The following is a 19,899-nucleotide window of genomic DNA, read 5'->3' on the forward strand; positions in this document are numbered from 1 at the left end:
GACCTCAAAACCGGGTTCTCAGAGTGTCCGGGTCCAGAAGGAATTTTCAAGAAATACTGGGGTTTCAGGACTCTTGATTCCCACGTCCGGTGAGTCCACCGGACCCTGCGCAAACTCCGTCTTGGAGCCTCGAGTTTTTCAGTGGCAACAGGTAGAGACTGCGTCCATGAAAATCTACACCGAGGGGTTACTTTCACACTGAGGAATAATTAGACCATTGACTCTAGCCGTCTAAAGACAATGATATTTATGTAGAAAAGGAATGACTTCAGTGCCCGACTAGCTCAGTCGGTAGAGCATGAGACTCTTAATCTCAGGGTCGTGGGTTCGAGCCCCACGTTGGGCGGGTGCTTTTGCCCTCCAGTCCATTGTTAAAAAGTCTTCTCTAGTCGCTGACCTACAGGATATTTAAAAAAAGAAAAACCCGTTGCCATCGAGTGAATTACGACTTATAGCGACGCTATAGAACATAGTAGAACTGCCCCATAGGGTTTCCAGGAACCGCTGGTGGATTTGAACTGCGGACCCTTTTTATTAGACGCCGAGGTCTTAACCACTTAACGACCTCAGCTCCACCAACGGAATTAGGAGCTTCTAAATTGCCAGTTGCTGCCACTGAGACTTCCTCTCACTTATTTTGGAAATGTTATTAGGGGTGACCACTCCCTGGAGACGGACATCATGCTGGTTGTGGGTCTGTGAAGAAGAAAAAGATCCTCAACGATGTGGACTGATCTAGTGGCTACAAGAATGGACTCAAACATAGCAACGATTGTGAGCATGCTGCAGGACCTGGCAGTGTTTCATTCCGTTGTACATTCTGTGACCAAGAGTCGGAACCCACTCGAGGGCACCTAACAACAGCAACAATGTATTTTCAAAACATCAGGAAAAAAAAAATAGAGAGAGAGAGAAGAAAAATGTATTTTAGTGCGTGTGGTGAAAACACACATAACAAAACCTATGCCTATTCAAGGATTTTTACAACTCGGTGACATTGATTACAATCTTCAAGCTGTGCAACCATTCTCACCATCCTTTTCCCAATCATTTTGCTGGGAAATGATTTATCCTTAAACATAAAAAGTGATTCTCCCAGAACAAGAGATCTTGGAGGCATGTAAAGAAGAGCCCTGAGGCTTGTGAAGAACTACCCTGAGACCATCTCTCCACTTGCCTCCCTATCTTCCCAGGGAGGCAGTCATGGGACAGTTTCTCATTGCGTTCCAGGTTCTGATGAGATTCGAGGTTTTATGTTCTGTTCACCCTCAGGCTATAGCTGCAAACTATAAAACTGCTTAGCTGCTGTCTAAAATTGGCATATCACCAACAGGTATCCCACAGCTCTTGTTGGAGTCATCAGGCCCCTTTTGTTCCCATGTCTTCCTTTTTGGTGTGTGGGATTAGAACCAAGGCACCTTTGGCTACATCTCCTTTTGTTGTTTATATAAGTAATAAATTGTCTGAATCTAAACCACCCAGGCCTTGGCCTTGTTTGGTGTGATGGATCACTTTTGTGTGGCCTTTCTAGACATGATCTTTTAACTCCCAGCCAAGTGACTGGGCGGGACTGGGTAATAAGGTAATTGTGGCCAACCAAGGGGATTGGTTTGTTTTGCCATCTTGTGGGACTGAAATGAGCCACCCCAGAGATAGGAAAGAGAGAATACCACTACCGATAAGGGAGAACAGCCAGGAGCCCGCATGACTTTTGGACCTGGCATCCTTGCTCTTAGTAGCTCCTGGAAGCAGGAATCTAATCTGTTACTTCCCTAATAAACCTCATAATCATGAGTATGGTCTATGAGTTCTGTGTGGCCACCGCAATGAATTATTGACCCAACAAAGAAGTAGAGAGCACCATAGGAGGGACTGTTTGTGACAAAATTGGTAAAGATGCAAAGAGAGGAGATGTCCAATCTCTGTCTCATAGGAATCAACCTTGGGCTGTTAATCTTGATTCTCCTTTCCCCTTGTGAAGTTAGAGGAGGTCAGACACCACCCCCACACCATTCTTACACTTTGCTGCTGTGGGCTTGACAAATTTGTTCATGATTTTTTTTATTGCCATACGAATTTTTAAAATTTTTGTGTACTTAAATGTATCAATCTTCCCCTTAAGAATTCTGAGTTTTCTGTCAGGCTTAGAAAGGCTTTTCAAGTATTTTACCAGTTTCTTGTCTTTTGACTTCTGTATGGGAATGGCTTTGCCTATGAGACTATGAAATTTTCACTGGAGGTAGTTTTGAAGGAAGAAGGGTGTACTTATTCTTCTGCTAATGAGTTGACTAGAGGCACAATTAGCTCCCAGATAATTCTGTGGCACATTCCCTGAGGTTCTCTGAAAGCCTTACCTGCTGAGAATTGAGGGAATTTCCTGGGACCTCCAGCTCAAGATGACTGGACTCTGTCTAAGAGGGGAATGCAGTCACCAAAAGATGGTGCAACATCCCAGGACTAACAACAGTGAAGAGTCATTACCATCCCTAGACCTGGTGGGGCAAGGAAAGAGAGATACTTCTGGAACCTGGAAGAAGTTGTAGTTGTAGCTGAGTCTGCAGCTGTCATAGAGTGTCCCTGGACAAAAGCTGTGGACTTCATGGAGGGAACACAACCTCTGCCAGCCTGCAGGGAATAAGTACTCCCTACACCATATTCTTGCCACCCTTCTATCTCCAATTAATGCATCCCATTGGCTGCATCCATGAAGAATGAAATGGGCAAGGGAAACTTCTTATGCAGGGGTCAGCCTCCTGGGACATAAAATGGAGTGGATAATGGTGAGAATGGATCTAGAAGGACAGATGCAGAATACCCAGCACACACCGCTTTTTCATTCTTAAGACTTTGTTGTGATTAATTCTGTCATTGGCTGAATCTGGCTGTCAAATAAGCTTTTTTTTTTTTTTTGAAAGTCTTTATTTCCACAATGGGTTTGCTGTCTTTGGGCCCGTATCACATCGTGACTGGAAAGCTATCTATCTGTATGTACTCATTTGATTCACTCTTTCTTTCACTCAGATCATTATAAGCACTGAGATAAATTTTCCACCAATCTAAACCAGAGACTGCACCAGCCGGAGACCAGGAGCACTAGATGGTGCCCAGCTACCACTAATGACTGCCCTATCAGGGAGCACAACAGAGAGTTTCCTGGACACAGCAGGAGAAAATATAGACCAGAATGCTAATTTACATAAAAAGACCAGACTTAATGGTCTGACAGAGACTGGAGGAACCCCTGAAACTACTGCCCCTGGACACTCTGTTAACCCAGAACTAAAACCATTCCTGAAGCCCACTCCTCAGAGAAAGATTAGACACGAGTATAAAACAAAAGGTAATACATGTGAGGAGCATGTTTCCTAGTTCAATCAGATACACGAGACCAAAGGGGCGGCTCCTGTCTAGAGGAAGGATGAGAAGGCAGGAAGAGACAGAAACTGGTCCAGTGGACACAGCGAACCCAGGGGCAGAAAGGGGGAGTGTGTGGTCACATTGTGGGGATTGCAACAAATGTCACAAAACAATACATGTATAAATTTTTGAATGAGAAATTAACTTGAGCTGTAAACTTCACCTAAAGCACAGTAAAAATAAATGAATAAATAAGTAAATAAAGGGAAACAGCTAAACAACAACAAAAATTTCCACAGATCATTGTCAGAACCTTTATATTTTTGTCAGAGTCTTCCTCTTTCACTAAAATAAAGTTCTGTAGCCAATGTATGTTTCGAATAGCATAACTGGATTCTCTTTTTCACAAAAAAACTAATGGTAGTGCTTCTAGAAATGCGAATGCTGGATTTTTTTTTAAATTAGCATCTCTGGGCCTCTAGCTCAGAGAAGACTGGAAAAACCTAGGGAAGAGGAAAGGAAAGAAAATCCTGTGGAACTTCTCTGCATTATGAGGTGTTAAGAAGTCCTTAAAGAATGTGGCTTCCCCAGGCTCTCAGAGGACAGGCTATGATTGTGGGTCAATGGCCTGCCTTGTGGCTCCAGCATCCTGTGGTCAGCTTTGAGTCACAGCAGGTAAGTATGGTCTGGTTTGTCTGAGGATTCTAATATATACTTTTAAGTCAGTCATTTATTTTTTAATAAAAGTAATAAAATCATGCTTGCAGTAAAACAAACAACTCCGTAATATGTAAAGAAGGAATGAAATTTCCCGTTTCTCAATACCAATCTTAAGAGGTAATTCTCGTTACTATTTTGCTACATGGCCTTTATCAATTATATGGTTGAAGCGGTGATTGAGCGAGGTGCTAGTAGATGCTGTTGAGCCAAGAGACCGCAGGAAACCCTCAGTCTTACCGTGACAATAATCTGTCCGCCCTGATCGATGGAATAAGGAATGGTAACATTTTTATGGGGCTTTCATCCCACTCAGAGAATTCTTATAAACTGAGGGAGAGCACGTGGCTTAGGCTAAAGTCCTAATGTGTTCTTTCTTTCTTTCTTTCTCCTAAGCCTTAACTGGATATTATCTTGTTATTTCAGAAATACTTGGATGATAGGAGTCAAACAAAAAGAGGTGGGAGGGAGAAAGCAAGACAGGCGTGAGGGACTCCTCCTCTTCATGAGTCAGCCTCACCAGTGATGTATCATTTGTGAAACAGAGATTAGAGAGAGCCTCACTCCTGTGCTTTTGCTCCACTCTCCTAAACACTTTTTGGACTTCAATACATAGTCTGTATTTCAAACAATGAGGTTACTATTTGTTCGGTCCCTGGGAACTAGCAGCTTAAGTAGAGACACTGAAAATGTTCTCACCACCTGTGCCTTTCTATATACTCCCTGGATTTTCTACTGTCAACCATATGACAATCCCTCTGGGAGGAAAAGATCACAGAAGTACAAAAAAAAAAAAAAAGTCCTACACCCACCTCTGTGACTCTTCCCAAGAACTTGCAACCTGGTCACTATGTAAGCATTTTAGACATTCGAGGGATGTCTCTTTAATATTATCACCCAATCTTCTAAATGTATCAAAGTAGGAATTAGCTCTAGGTAAAATTGTATGAGAATCTACCTTCATATTTCCTATGACAATTATTGTTAGCTACTTGTCCACCCTAGCTCACCAGACAAGATTTTATAGCAAGCACCACATACCAGCACGGACCAAACAAGTCCCCAGGCACAGTAGAACACCCTCTAGCATTAAGTTCCCCCAAATAGAGTCTCAAGGATGCAATTGCTCCTCTACTTGCCACAGAAAATAAGAAAAAAATCTATTATTCGAAGTCCTGATCTGATGAAAAATTAAACTTAAAAGTCTTCCGTTTCCTATTTGTATTTGCCTCTGTTCCAAACGCGAAGGTCCCACTCACTATAGAGGCTGGATGTGTTCTGGGTTCCTCAGCATCTGCAGCCTGGGCTCTCTGTCACGGGATCGATGGGAACAGGGTTACCTCTGTCCACACCTCTGCAATCAGGCCAATGCAAGCTCAAACCCCTCCTGGCAACCACTTTTCCAGAATCCCAGGGGTCAGGAGAATACAGAAGAACAACACAGAGCCAGCCTGTCATCCACAAAATTCCTAATGTGTGAAACCAGCAAGCAATAGCATTCTCCAAGCAAAAGTGATGGGTTTCCGCTGCTATTAAAATGCCAGATACTGTGTTGCCCAGAAAAGAGCTTTCTCTCAGAATGTGGGGATATGACTAGGTACAGCCCCTTTGGAGGGCAATTTGACACGAACTAGCAAAATCAGAAATGCACAAATACCTTGATCAGGCAACACCACATCTGGGAATCCATTTGAGAGAAATCCTTGCACACCTGATTAAAAATATCCCTATAAGCTGTCCTCTGAACAATTATTTATGACAATAAACATTAGAACCAATGGCATGTCCATCAATTAAGAAATACTTAAATATACAATGGTCTATCTGTACTATGAAAGGATATGCAGTTGTGAAAAGGGCGGGGTGGATAACAATGGTCATGATCATGTCACTGAGAACAATTATAATAGCTGACGTCACTGACCATTTATTAAGTGCTCAAATGCTTTATGGGCCTCTCATCAAAATCTAGGTTTGCCCCTTTTTATATGTGAAGAAATAGACACCCCCAAAACATTCGATAACTTTTTCAAGGCCCCACCGTGGCAGAACCAAGCATTTCCTCACAGAGCTTGCAACTGCACCACAGATGTGGGGTTTTCTTATTCTCCATTATCGGGATTTTTCAGGTTTCGGGATGCGTAGTATAAAACCTCAGCGTCAGGAAGTGAGAGAATCCGTGCAGTGGCTCTGGAATAAGTAAACTCCAAAGCTGACTTCGCGGGCTTTGTGGAAATATATTTTTTTGCAGAAAAAATTCCCCCTTTAGTCAGTTTTATGGGACTTGAATCTTGGCGCAGAAAATTTTGGCGTCTGATTCAAAGTTGATAAAGGTCCAGGGCACTTTGAGAATAAAAGTTGCGAAAAGCCTAAGGCTGCTAATAAGCAACTAAGAAGAGTGTAAAGTAAAGCACAGCCTCACTGAGTGGGCTCGAACCACCAGCCTTTCGGTTAACAGCTGAACGCGCTGACCCACTGCGCCACAGAGACCCAGGGGGCCCGTTTTTCAAACTTACTATCTGATGTCAGGAATTGCCCTTTAACCTCAGGCTGGGGACATCTTAACACTGTTCTGGCCTGTCCAACCGCGCGCGCTCCAGAACTTGTAGCATCCTAAGAGACACTTAGGCCGAGTCTTGCCATTGGACAAGTTTGGGAGACTCGGACACCTGTGGCCTAGAGCAGCGGGAGACGCACACTGGCTGCTCACCTCCAGTAGGGGAGGAAGTGCGATAAACCACTGCCCAGCAGGACTCTGCGTTTTGAGGCCACGGAGATCAGCCCCAGCCTCCTCGCCCCGGGTCCACACCCCACCCACCCCGCCTTGCGCCCTGGACTTTGGGAGGAATGTTGAGAAAGTAACCAAGTACAATGTGAAGTGTATTATTGTCAGGGGCAACCTTAGGGGTACTGATAAGGAATTAGGAAGAACAGAGCGTCAGAGTAAGCTTCATACCAGTTTAAATTGAGTAAAGCTCATTGTTTACTAAGAGTGGGGCAATGTACAGCTGTAACTTTAATTCCATGTGGAATTGCAAAACCAGTATAGCTTTGTAGCCCTTTGTTTGCTACTTCCACACTTGCATTCTCTCTCTCTTTTTTTTTTTTTTTGGCTCGATAATAAACTTCAGTTATGTTTATTAATAAGCGTATTCCTTTTACTTTTGGTTTCGTATTTCCCCCAGAGCCTTCGGAGAGGAAGTGAAGAACTCGCAGCTCCAGACCACGCAGTGAAGAAGGGGAGGCAGAGAAACAGTAGGTGCACTTGGAGTCGCGGGAGATTTCTCCTGTGCCTAAAGAACTGGGAGAAAAGGACCCACGATCGTCTTGCAAAGCTCGCAAACTCCAGTAGCAGTACTAAGAGGGTGCATCCGTGGTAAGTCTAGGTACCACTTCATGGGGTGGGTTGAAAGAGACCCTTAGATCCTGGTCGTCCTTTCTTTCCAGGGACGCCTGGAGGAAAAGGACACAGGTGAAGGCCATTCTCAGAGGCCAAGGGAGGGCGGAGTGGCTACCACAGTCAGATGCCTGCTCCCTGCAGCAGTTTCTATCTACTGCCCAGCTCCCCTCTTGTGCTCTGAAGCAAGACGTTCAGGGGCCTGGACAGTGACTTAGTCCCTGCCAACCCAGGAACCGGGGAAATCCACTAAACTCCCGGCAAACCTCACTTTGCTCATCAGCAACGCTCCAAGGTTGACTGTGGTCTTTGCCCAGGTATCTTACATTTTGGCAACTGATCTCAGGCTGCTAGCTAGGGAGAAGAGAAGCTCGCAGCTTTTCATCATCCTGCTTGTTGGGTCTGCATCACTCAGGGCTTCTAATTTCCAACTCTTTAGTACCGCCCAGCTTCCAGCCAGTGTCTTTTATTTGGATAGGGGTATGGCTGCTCCTGGGGCCATGTGAATCCCTGTGGTGGCCATGAGGAGTCCTGAGGTCCTTCCTTTTGGAACTCTGCTCCTGGGAACTACTGCTTTTTTTTTTTTGGCCAATGAAGAAAAATGATGTCTGAAACTTGCAATTTCCCTGAGACCGACTGAACTTAAGATTTCTTATTTTGGACTACCCCAATTCTGGGGTCTTGGGTCTATGGTGCTTCCTATGCTCGGGGGGTTGGTGCTATCTCAGTCTCCTATCGGACTTGGAAGACTCACAAAGATAACTAGATTTGAAAGTCGCTTCTTTTGGTCATTCTAAATATTCTATTCTATGCATTAAAAGCCATTATTCCAAGAAAGTTGTACAGGCTTCAACAGGCCCCTAAAACGGGTCCCCGCGGAAGAAAGTTTACCTTGTATGGGAGAGAAGATGCAGTGGGGCCAGGCCTCGGCTCCGCCCTGCCTAGACAGCGATGGAGAAGATTATCCAGAGGGAGATTCAGAGGGAAGAGGGACAGGATTGTGAGAATGAAAAGAAAGGTGATAAAGATCCCACCTATTCACTGTGCCTATTCACTGGCCCAAGTAAAGACAGCTTGTCTGTCTGGGCCTCTCCTCCCCACCTTGGCCCCTCATTCCTCCACCTATCTCTCCATTCTGGGAATGCCATCATTTTCTACTGCACCTGCCCAGCCTAGGCCCAGACCTCTCTAACAGGACCAGTGTTGGTTCCTTACAGGTCTCCTTTTGCCAGTCATCTCTTTTGTGGTCCTAGCAGAGTCAGAAGTATTGAATTGTCCCCAGAGAATGGGATATTCAGCCTGGGTACGGTGAGACCATCGTGCTGAAAGTAAACCCAGCAGTCCCAGGTCATTTTTTATTGTACTCATTAAGAAAACAAAAACCCTTGGTCCAGTTCATTTGTAAATGTGGAAAATGATCTTCAAGTTATTTTGAAATCAGTAACACATGTGATTAAACCCTCCTTTGAAAAGGCACTGACAAGAATCAGTAGTTCGTGTGGAAAAGCCCCGTTTTAAAGGTGGTCTGCTGTAGCCTTCTGTTCACCTGCAGCTATGACATGGTAACTGCTCCCAGATTAGTCTTCTTCCTTTGAACAACCATAACAGTGACAAAATATGTGAGGCACCAGTTTACAGACGTTGGACAGAAGCAGTGCAAGACTGTGATCCCTGAGAGATGGTTCAGAAGAACTCCTGATGGTCATACAGCAAGCTGAAATCCCAGCAGAGCATGCTGTTCACATGGGGAGGAAGAGATCAGAGTTAGGACAGATTAGAGCACCAGAAGGGAGAAAACTATTTAGAGGTCAATTTTCAGAATTCCATACGGGGGCCCTCTGCAGGTTATTTGCAGAGTGCTGGGCTGCTCATGTGCAAGAAGGTACTACCCAAGGCTTGCCAGAGGACAGATGCTACAGGATGGAGAACAGAACAGAGGTCCTAGAGGTCATACCAGGCAATGTTGGAATTCAAGCTTTGTTAACAACTCTTTACCACTCTGAGCATCCAGCTGAGACTCTCTCCAGAAAGACTACTTTAAGAGCACAACCCATACCCTAATGTAAGGTCTACTGTTGACAGGCCCTAACAAAGCTGCAAACCAAGCCCTGATAAGAGCTGCATGAGGGACAGTGTTTGGAGGCTGAGTTCCAACAAGTTAGAGGGTTTTGGTAAACACCTTGAGCTTTCCACAGATTGGCCTTAAAGCCTAAATCCAGTCCTACACAAGTTCAAGGTAATCAGCCAGTAATCAAAATTGCCGCCAAATCAATTCCAATGCATAGCGACCCTATATGACAGAGTAGAACTGCCCCACAAGGTCTCCTAGAACAAAAACTGATACTCTGGAGAAAGATATCAGAATACATATCAGAATACACTACAGTGTATCATTCAAAGTGTCTAGTAATTAAAAAATACTAAACATTCAAAGAAACATGTGACCCATATTCAAAGGGAAAAATAAGTCAATAGAAACCAACTCTTAACTCAAAGATGTTCCAGATGCTAGATTTAGCAGACTTGGAAATAGCTATTGCACACACACACAGAAAACGTGATGTCAATGAGTGATCTGATAGACAATCTCAACGGAGCTGTGAAAACAATCAAAAGAAACCAAATGGAAATTCTAGGACTGCCCAAAGGGCTCATAAACAAAGTGGCCTTGCAGCAGGGATAGAAATTATGCATGGGCTCAGTGACACGGGCTTCCACTCACCAAGGCTAGTCTAGCTACAGCCACTACTGAGTGCCCAAAACCAACAGTGGAAAACAATTCTGAGTCCCTGATACGACATCTGTCTCCAGTGGAGGAGGGGGGGCGCTATGAGCCAGCCACATGATGGCGCGTTGAGCACACAGGATCCATGATGGATAATGTTTTGTATCAACTTGGTTAGGTTATGATTCTCAGTGGTTTGGCAGACTTTGGACATACTGCTTTTTCATAATGTAATATAATCACTTCCATGATGTGATCTCATGTGATCAGCCAATCAGTTGTAAGAGGACTTTTCTCAGAGGTGTGGCCTGTATCCACTATATATGGATTTTCCCTCACAAAACTTATCCAACTCCCCCCAGATTGCCTGATAATAGGAGGTGGTCTTTCTAGCCTGGCCAGGGCCCATCTGAGTCACTTTATTAGCATAAACCTTCAGGTGTGGTCTGGAGACCTATAGTAAACAAATCCATTGTCCATTCCAACTCATAGTGACCCCAGAGGGCAGAGTAGAACTGCCCCATAGAGTTTCCAAGGAGAGCCTGGTGGATTCAAACTGCCACAAGGCCACCAGGGTTAACTAGTAAACAAAGGAATCTCAATTACTTAGCAAATTCCCAGGGTTTAGAGTTATCTCAAGGACCTCTGGTGGGGCAGGGGTTAAGTGCTGGGTTGCTAACCCAAAGGTCAGTAGTCAATCCACCAGCCACTCCAATGGAGAAAGTTGTGTCAATCTGCTTCCACAAGGATTTACAACCTTGGAAACTCTATTGGGCCGGTCTACCCTGTACTACATAAATGTATTTATGAGTTGGAATCGACTTGACAGCAATGGTTTGTTTTTTGTTTTTGTTTTGGTGCTGGTTTTTCATTTAGAGTTCTCTCTCAGAAAACAAGGACAAAGATCAAATTCCTTGAATGAAGTTAAATTCTTTACCCTACAGTATACTATAGAAAACACCTGCAAATCAGTGAATGATATATTGAGAAATTGGAATGTAATGCAGGTGGTCAAGCTCTTAGAAAACAGACTGTGGCTGTATAAGTATCGGACCTCTGTCTTGTAGCTTCAAGAGCGTGTGGTCAATTTTGAGTTACAACAGATGAAGTTAGTCCGATTTGTCTAGGTGTGTAAATGTTAAACATGGTTAATTGTTTTACTGTAAATCTGACAAATATTTGCTTGTTGTAAGAAAAGCTTACAAAAAAAAAAGTGTATTAGAAGAAAATGAAAGTGATCCTGCCTCCTGAACCCACTCCCCACATAAACCACTCCTGACATACCTTTATATATTACACATAGGAAGCTGTGGGGACTTTGGAGTATAATAGGTGGAGTTCGGCCAAGGGACCCAGGAAGTCCCAAGTCCTGTCCTGACAATCATCTGCCCTCCCTGGGAATGAGAAGTGGGTGAAGGCAAAGAAAAGGAAATAAAACTATCGTTTGCAGAAATTTCACCTTGGGACAGGAAAGTCTGGTAAATAAGGCAGAGTTGGTGGTTTATGACGGAGCTTAAAGAGCTGTGCTGTTGCTCTAAACCCAAAGTGAATTTTACCTCATTTCCTGAGGTGTGAATGAAATGATTATTTATTTATTTATTTGCCATGGAGTTCAACTGAAAGCAACCCTATATTACAGAGTAGAACTGCCCCCATAGGGTTTCCAAGGAGCGGCTAGTGAATTTGAACTTCCAACCTTTTGGGTTACCAGCCAAACTCTTAAACACTGGCCACCAGGGCTCCAAATAAAATGATAGAAGTCAATAAAATAGAGGGGCAGAGAGGGACAAGACCGGTGAGTCCACTCACACAAGTCAACCATACTCAGGTCCTGTCTGAGGAGGGCCATGAGATTAGTCCGTGGAAAATAGGGATGCTAAGTGAGTATTTACACACCTCTGTTTTGTTGAGATGAGTTGGAATCGACTCAACGGCTAATGGGTTTGGTTTTTTGTTTTTTATTGAGATAGTCATATATATGAGTTGGAATCAACTCAACAGCAGTGGCATTGGGTTTGGTTTTTCATTGAGATACTCATAGATACAAGTCAAAAGGGACCCGACAGCAATGGATTTGAGGCTTGGCATGGCATGCAGTCAGCAGCTTCTGAGGGGGTTCCATGGTGTAATGGTGAGCACGCTGGACTCTGAATCTGCAACCGAGTTCAAATCTCAATGGGACCTTAGTGTTTAAGACAAATCAATAATGTTTTTTAAAAACTCTTTGAAGAGTGAATGAAACTTGCTACGCCCCCTCCCGTGTCCCCCTCCTGATGGTCATTTAGGAGTGAGAAAGATTTCAGGCTGGGAGCGAAAAAGCAGGATGGGAACCCCAGGCTCCACGGAGCGAGAGCTGCTTCAGATCCCCTCCTGCTCCCCGCGGCCTTCTGTGCCTCACAGCTGTGTCCCCTCCTCCGCTTGTCTCCGCCTCAGAAACTGAGCTTCCAGAAACCCTCAGAAAACAGCTGAGGAAGGAGGAGAGACAGGAAAGAACAGAGGGAGAATAGGAAAGATAAAGGGAGAAAGTAGGGAATGGCAGGCAGAGGAAAAGGTCGTTCACCGCAGCAGCGGTTTCTTCAGTTGCTGGACGTGGACCACCACAGCTCCTCCCTCATGAACGTCCGCATCCCTTCCTGTCCGACCCCAGAACCGGGTTCCACCGATAAACCTCAAAGCTGCTTGCCTGGCATTTGTTCTTGCAAAGTTTCCTTTCACTGTATGGAGGGGTGAGGTGGGTTAAGTTGGTTGGCAAGGGAGTGGAAGCCGAGTGGAGCGCCTTGTGGGTTCCCTTGGTGTTGACTAGCAGGTGGTGCATCCACCCACCCAAAGGCACACCATTTTTCCCCTTGAGGGTTGTCTGCAGGGCCTGGAGTGGAAAACTGGAAAATCAAGGTGCAACGATGTTTCTTCAGAGTTACGGAGAGAAATAGCCAGATAGTTGATTATGTGAGTTGAAAGTGATTATCTCTGGAAAACAAGAAATCATGGGAAGGAATCAGGGGAGTACTGTTTTTCATAACAAAAATAAAAGGGTCAGCGAAAAAGAGGAAGACCCTCAACAAGATGGATTGACACAGTGGCTGCCACACTGGACACAAGAATAACAACAGTTGTGACGACGGTGCATAACATGCTGTTGTACATAGGGTCGCTATGAGTCCAAACTGACAACGACAACAAATAAAAATAATTTATCTTTTGGTAGAATGTTTTTAAAGCTCATCGTTTGTTATTTGAATGGAAATTTCGATGTAGTCATATGTATCACTCTAAAGATGCTGGAGTTTGTCACATTCTACAGTCCTTTCACTGTAAGATTATAAAAACTTTATTGGGGACAATTCGGAAGCAAACTACCAATCATCATTCCCCTTTTCATGAGCTGGGAAGATGGACTAATAAACTCAAAGATCCTGCCACATATAACTGTCTCAGTAGCTCATGCTCTGAAGCATCAACAACTGAGAGGACTGGACGTGATCTAGTGTAAACAGTCCTGAGACCAAGGAAATCCATTAACCTCTGCAAATCTCAGCTTCCTCATCAGCAACTCGCTAAACCTTGCCTTCAGTGTTGGCTCAGATATAACTGGGCAATATTCCTTGCTAAGGAGAAGAGAAGCCCTCAGTTCTTACTTATCAACGTAGCTCAGTCCATAGGCCACACAATTTCTCATTTTAAGGTCCTGCACATTGCCTAGTTTTCATTGTATCTACCCTTGATGGACCTCTTTGGTATCCTCTTTGGTATCCAGTGGCTCCTCGGGTTGTACAGATAGATCCCTATGTGCTGTCTCCACAGCGGCCACAAGGAGGGACCAGGACCCTTCCCCTTGGAACTATTGCTATCTATTCAAGTGTTTTTTTTTTTTTCTGTCTCTCCAGCTGCTCTGTTGGGAGGACTCCAATTACATGGATATTAGGCCACTTGATGTTTTCTCACAGGTCAATCATGCTCTGTTGTTTTCATTTTTAGTTCTCTTTTCCCTCTAGGTTTCATTTTGGATAATTTATGTTGCTATGTCTCCTACAGTGTCCAATTAACTGATAATATCGGCCAGCGTATTTTTCAATTCTAGAAGTTCTGTTTGAGTCACATATATATATGTATATACATATGTCTTTCATATCTCTCCTCATCAAGCTCATGCTTTCATTCATTTTTCTGAACATACGCAGTGTGTTTATAATAGCTGTTTTAATATTTTGTCTACCGAGTCTATCATCTTAAGTTATGTCTGTGTCTGTTTCTATTGATTGGTTTTTCTCATGGTTATGAATCATATTTTCCTGCACCAGGAATCCACTTCTTTGCATAGCCAATAATTGTTATAGAATGTCAGCTATTATGAGTTTCAAGTTAAGTATTTAAAAATATATATCCTTTATATAATTCTTTAAATATTTTTGGAATTTGCTCTGGGATGCCGTTAAGTTGCTTGGAAACAGTTTGATGCTTTCCACGCTGGCTTTTAAGCTTTGGTAGGTTTGGAGGTGGGTTTAGAACATCCTTAGTCTAAGGCTAATGTGGACACAGTGTTGAGGTATTACCCTCCTGAAGACTCTCCTTCATGCCACATGTATTAGTTGCTCTTTCCATTCAGGCTGGTGTGAGCGCACACTCACAGGGGCTCAGTCTGAGCTCTGTCCTATACTTCCTGTGGTTCAGTGCCTCCAAAGAGCTGTTTCACATATATTTTGTCTTGTCTTCTAGTAGTTTAAGGTAGAAAAGTAAATACCATCTCTGTTACTCCATCATGGCCCAGAGAAGAAACCTGTACACTTCTGTTAGAGTTCACAATTAAGGGGAAAAAAACTTATCTTCAACGTTATTTCATATCTTCCATTTTATACCTAATAGGCAAACTGTGGTGGCGCAGCGGTTAAGTGCTAAGGCTCCTCACCAAAAGGTCTGCAGTTCAAATCCACCAGGTGCTCCCTGGAAACTTTATGCGGCAGTCCTACTCTGTCCTAGGGGGTCGCTATGAGTTGGAACCAACTCGACGGCAATAGGTTTGGCTTTTCTTGGGTATACCTAATATGTGCCACACACTATGCTCTGTGGATTATTATATCATCCCATTAACCTATACAATAACTCTACGAGACAGTTAATACTATTATTTTCAATATGAGACTTGAAAATTGAAGGAGCTGGCCAGAGGTCAAACAGAAGTCAAGTAGTGGTGCCAGGACTAGAAGGGAGGCCTTCCCAGAGGTAGTGTCCCTAGCTACAGACCAGACCAAAGATCTTTGTAATAACCTTGGTATATCTGATATGCCTGGAATCCAGTATCCAAGGAGATTCTAGCCACCGTGTGGATAGACTCCTTTTGGTCAGAAGCTCCTCCCTCAGGGAGCCAGAGCATAGCTTAGCCCTTAAGCTCTGACTGACTAAAGCCCTTAAACTCTCTGCAAACCCATGTTTTCTCATTGCAAAGGTACTGAAAATGGACTTCGGTCTTAATTCACATATTTTATATTTGGGCAAGGGAACCTCCTGCTGCTGGGGAGAAAGTTCAGAGCTCTTCTTCACCGAGCTGTATCAGTCTGTAGGATGCACGGCTTGTAGTTTCAACGTCTTCAACACTCACCTTGGCATCTTGCACGTTTTAGCTGGTTTTCTTTGTACCTGCCCTTGTCTTCTCCCCCTTCCCCTCCCCCCCAGCCCCCCCCCCCCTTACCCTCCGTAGCATCTTCTGGGGCCTTGCAGATCTCTGTGTGCTGTGCCCGCAGTAGCCACGAGGGGGCGCCATAGTCCTCCGTGCCTTTTCCCAGTTTGGCTAGTGAAGAAGGATTCGAGATTATTTCAATTTACTAAGACCCTGTGGCTCAGAAGTGAGAGCAAGGTGAGACCACACCCTGGGAAGGGTTGGCAAAATGCCCACACCTGCCAGCACAAGACCTAGGGTTTTCTTCTAAAGTATCGTTTGATATTCAGCATTTTCACATCAGGAAACATCTGAAGTTATTTCCGACGGTGAGAAGATAATGTTCTAATTTATTTAAATTCCGGGAGGCCCTGGGAGGCCCTGGGTGGCAAAAATAGTCAAACACTCGACTACCAGACCAAAGGTTGGTGTTGCAAATCCACCCAGAGGCACCTCGGAAGACAGACCGGCAGTCTGCTTCTGAAGGACCACAGCTTTGAAAACCCTGTGGAGCAGTTCTACTCCGCACACATGTGGTCGTGATGAATAGGAATCAACTTGACAGCAACTAGCAACAACGACATCTACAATTTCCACCATCATTGAAAGAGAGGGCATCTTATAGGGAGTTCCTAATTTTCCAATCTCCTGATGCGTGTGAGGTGCAAATCTGAGGCAGAGAGAGAGCTAATGCTGTCTGCCTACAAAGGAGGTACGAGAGGGCTTGAGCAGAGGGGTGGTGGAAGAGGAACCTGGAGCGAGAAAAATAAAGAGGCTGCTTTTGAGGTGAGGGGTGCTGTAAAAAAGTGGGGACAGCGGTATCAGCATCAGCGTCTGTCAAAATTCAAGGGGGTTTTGGGAATGACCAGGATCAGCCCAAAGCTCATTTCCATGAGGTGGCAGTCAGACAAACCTCTATCCTCCAACCGTTTTACCAATTCTGACAGCAGCCATCCCTCCCGCAGCACTCTGTACTTCTCTTCTGGGTTCGATGATCCATTTCAACGGCCACACAGAACTCACAGACCACACTTACAGTTTAGTGGTTTATTAAGGAAGTAACAGGGTACAACTCAGGATCAGGATCTGGAAGCACGTAAGCAAAGTCTCCCTTCTTCAGGGCAGGATATCTCTCTCAGCTCCTCTCAGCCATTCAGGGCTTCTCTTGGCTCTGCTGTCTGTCACCACCGATTCTGCCACTGGGCCCCTCCCGGGCCGGTCGCCATCTTCAGCGGTATACCCCTTGACCTGTGTTACACCTCTTTTAAGAGGTTCTTTACCTGTTCTCTCTCTCTCTCTCTGCTGTTTCTCTCTTCTTTCTTCCTGTCTGAAAGACCTCTGTGGGGTTAACTGTATATATATACAAGTTCCTCATCAATTTCAAGGCATGGCCCTCCCACCGGGGCCATGAATTCAACAAGCCCCTCTCAGTAGGCCACAGACACTTCATTTGCATAGTAGACTACAGATACTCTATTTGCAAAGCCTATAGTCATTGTATTTGCATGGTACATTGACCAATCCTGCAAGGTGCATACTAATTACAGGGCAGGCTGCATGCAGCTCAGGGCCAGACAAAAAGTATCAAACCTCAAGTTGTTTACAGCTTACTCAGGAAATGTCAAGCAACCTGAACAAAAGTAACAAACCCTGGGGGTAGAAAACTAGGGCAAAAGTTAACGCCTCAGGCCTTCGTGGGGGTGGCGGGTGGGGAGGAGGAATCTCTCAAGCTCTTTTACCAAAGAACCAAGGCAAAAGGTCACATAAAGGATCTCGTGTCACCACAGGTGTGTTGGCATGTTATCTGGAGAGAGCTGTCTGGCAGTAGATGTAGGACTTGGGAGCAAGACCTCAAGCAGGGCAGCTGTCACCCAAGGAAAGAAGTCTGAGGGAAGTTTAGATATTTAAAGGGCATTTGATGAAGTGTTGCCACCTGGTTTGTGATACCAATGCTCTTTCTCATCTCTACAAAAAAGGCATCAAAGTGGGCTTGATGCGCTTGTTATGCATGGTGGGTATGAATATGGAATTAGATACATAAATTTTTTTTTTTTTTTAGTCATATTAAAATACTCATCCTTGTACCACCTAAAATTATCTCAAGTACTACCAGTGCTACCCATACCACATACAGGGAAACTGGCTATTTAAAAGAAAAAAAAAAAAAAGAGCCCCACCTGGGGGTACAAAGTTACTTGCTGTGATGGAATCTCCTAATGCGACCTCTCCGGCCAAGGGCACAAAAACCACTAAGTACCAAGGAAACGTAGCCCATCATAATTCTTCCGAGAAGAATTAGAGAGCTAGACGGATCTCCAAAAACTATTGCAGGCACCCTCTCTCTCATTTACAGACAGAGAAGCTGGTTCTGAGTTGAGGTCCGTGACTTCCCCAAGGTATGTGGCAAGGCTGGTGCTGATGGAGCAAGTTCTTGGTCCCCCTGAGTCTGGGAAGATGTAGCTAGGATGCAGGTGGATTCACTCAGGACAAGGCCCCAGCACAAGAGCCTACTGGTGGGACATTTGAGACTGAGACCCAGGATCTTAGGGCTGTATATTTTCAGAGCGATCCTACCAGAAAGCCCATTCTTATACTCTCAGGTCAATGAGGAATTTCAAGTCTCTGTCCTTTTACTAAGATTGATGTTCCAGTCTCCAAACCCTGGGCACTTTTTTCTACCTTACACCTTTTTTCTTAGATTTTTAAGCAGATTTTGGTACCTGAAATTCTCAGGAGTAAAGGGATTACAGCTAATTTCTTTCAACATCGATTGAATTCACCTGACGTCTTCACGGGCTGGTTGGAATCCACATTCTTTCCTCCTTTCTTTTTTTGCTTCACTGTAAACTATAACGCCACGGCAATCTCAGTATCAATTTCTCTGTGGAAAAGAATCTAGCTAAGCAATCAAGAAATGCACATAAATTGCAGGGATTTATTGTAATAGAACAGAAGTCTGACAAGCAAACAAAATGCTTTGACTGTTCAGCAACTGACCACCAATCTCTGGGTGTCTTCATGTGACTTGAGGGTCTGAAATTTAGGTCAACAGGAGCTGGAGCTTCTTGAAGCTGGAAATCATTTATGAGGAGGAACATGTCTTTGCTACTGAGGACTGTGGGTTCTGGGTAAACCTAAAAATACAAACCCCAAAGTCTTTGACTGAGTCTGGATTGAGATAATGGATAAAGTCAGAGACCACAATTAGTAGCTAATGAAGAACTTTCAAAGAAAGGGAAAGCTATATGCAAAGGTACTCTCCACCTGTCATCTCCTATAGGTTCTGGTTCTTCTCTGCATAGAGAAGAGTATTTGAATTCTTAGTGACACCTGGCCGTGGACCTCCCTCCACGCAGGGCCAGCCTCATCATGGGCACGTGACCTGTACAGTCACCGAGGGCCCCACACTCAGAAGGATCCTCATGCTTGGTTTAATGTTCTGCTGTCATCATCTTGGAATTATTTATAAGTTTATCTTTGAACTTGTGTTTTGTAAGTGAAATTCAGTTAGACAAGGAAGCGGGCACGTGAGTAGAGGAAATGCGCACAATACATCTGTCTGCCACAGTTCCTCGCTGGCTCATTTACATACAGCAATCTTGATAACCCCATGAGCACAGAGTTAAGGTGCACCGACAATGCGTGGAGGTTCAGCGAGACTGAAAGTCACTTCTAGGTGTCAAGCACAAGACAAGGCAGAGTACCAAGGCATGACAGATTCAGACGGAAAAGAAGAAAAAAAAAAAAGATCCTTTTTTACATTCAGATAGTTTATTACTTACACGGGCAGTGAAAGGAAAAGCTGTAAAAGGTGCCAGCTCCTCATGGCCCTCTCCTAAGTCGACACTCAAAAAAGATGGCCAGATCACTGCAACAGAAGTAACTGGAAGCTCTGTTGCTGAGGAGTCAATGCCTCGCTGCAGCTGAGCAGTTTTATGTCCTATGGCTGTGCCCTAAGGAGGGCTAGGTGAAAAGTCCCACTCCTCACTGGAAGCAGGGAGGTGGACGGGAAAACTGTCTAGCGGCGGCCTCCCACAAGAAAGAGAGGCAGAT

General features: G+C 44.5%; 1 non-coding gene across 1 annotated transcript; it reads left to right on the forward strand.

Moving 5' to 3' along the window:
- The first annotated feature begins 273 nt into the window (after window positions 1-273).
- Window positions 274-346, forward strand: TRNAK-CUU (transfer RNA lysine (anticodon CUU)). Its single transcript has one exon. It is a non-coding gene; the product is annotated as a tRNA-Lys (tRNA).
- The last annotated feature ends 19,553 nt before the right edge of the window (window positions 347-19,899 follow it).

Source organism: Elephas maximus, chromosome 3 (assembly GCF_024166365.1).
Source record: "Elephas maximus indicus isolate mEleMax1 chromosome 3, mEleMax1 primary haplotype, whole genome shotgun sequence".
Classification (NCBI taxonomy): domain Eukaryota; kingdom Metazoa; phylum Chordata; class Mammalia; order Proboscidea; family Elephantidae; genus Elephas; species Elephas maximus.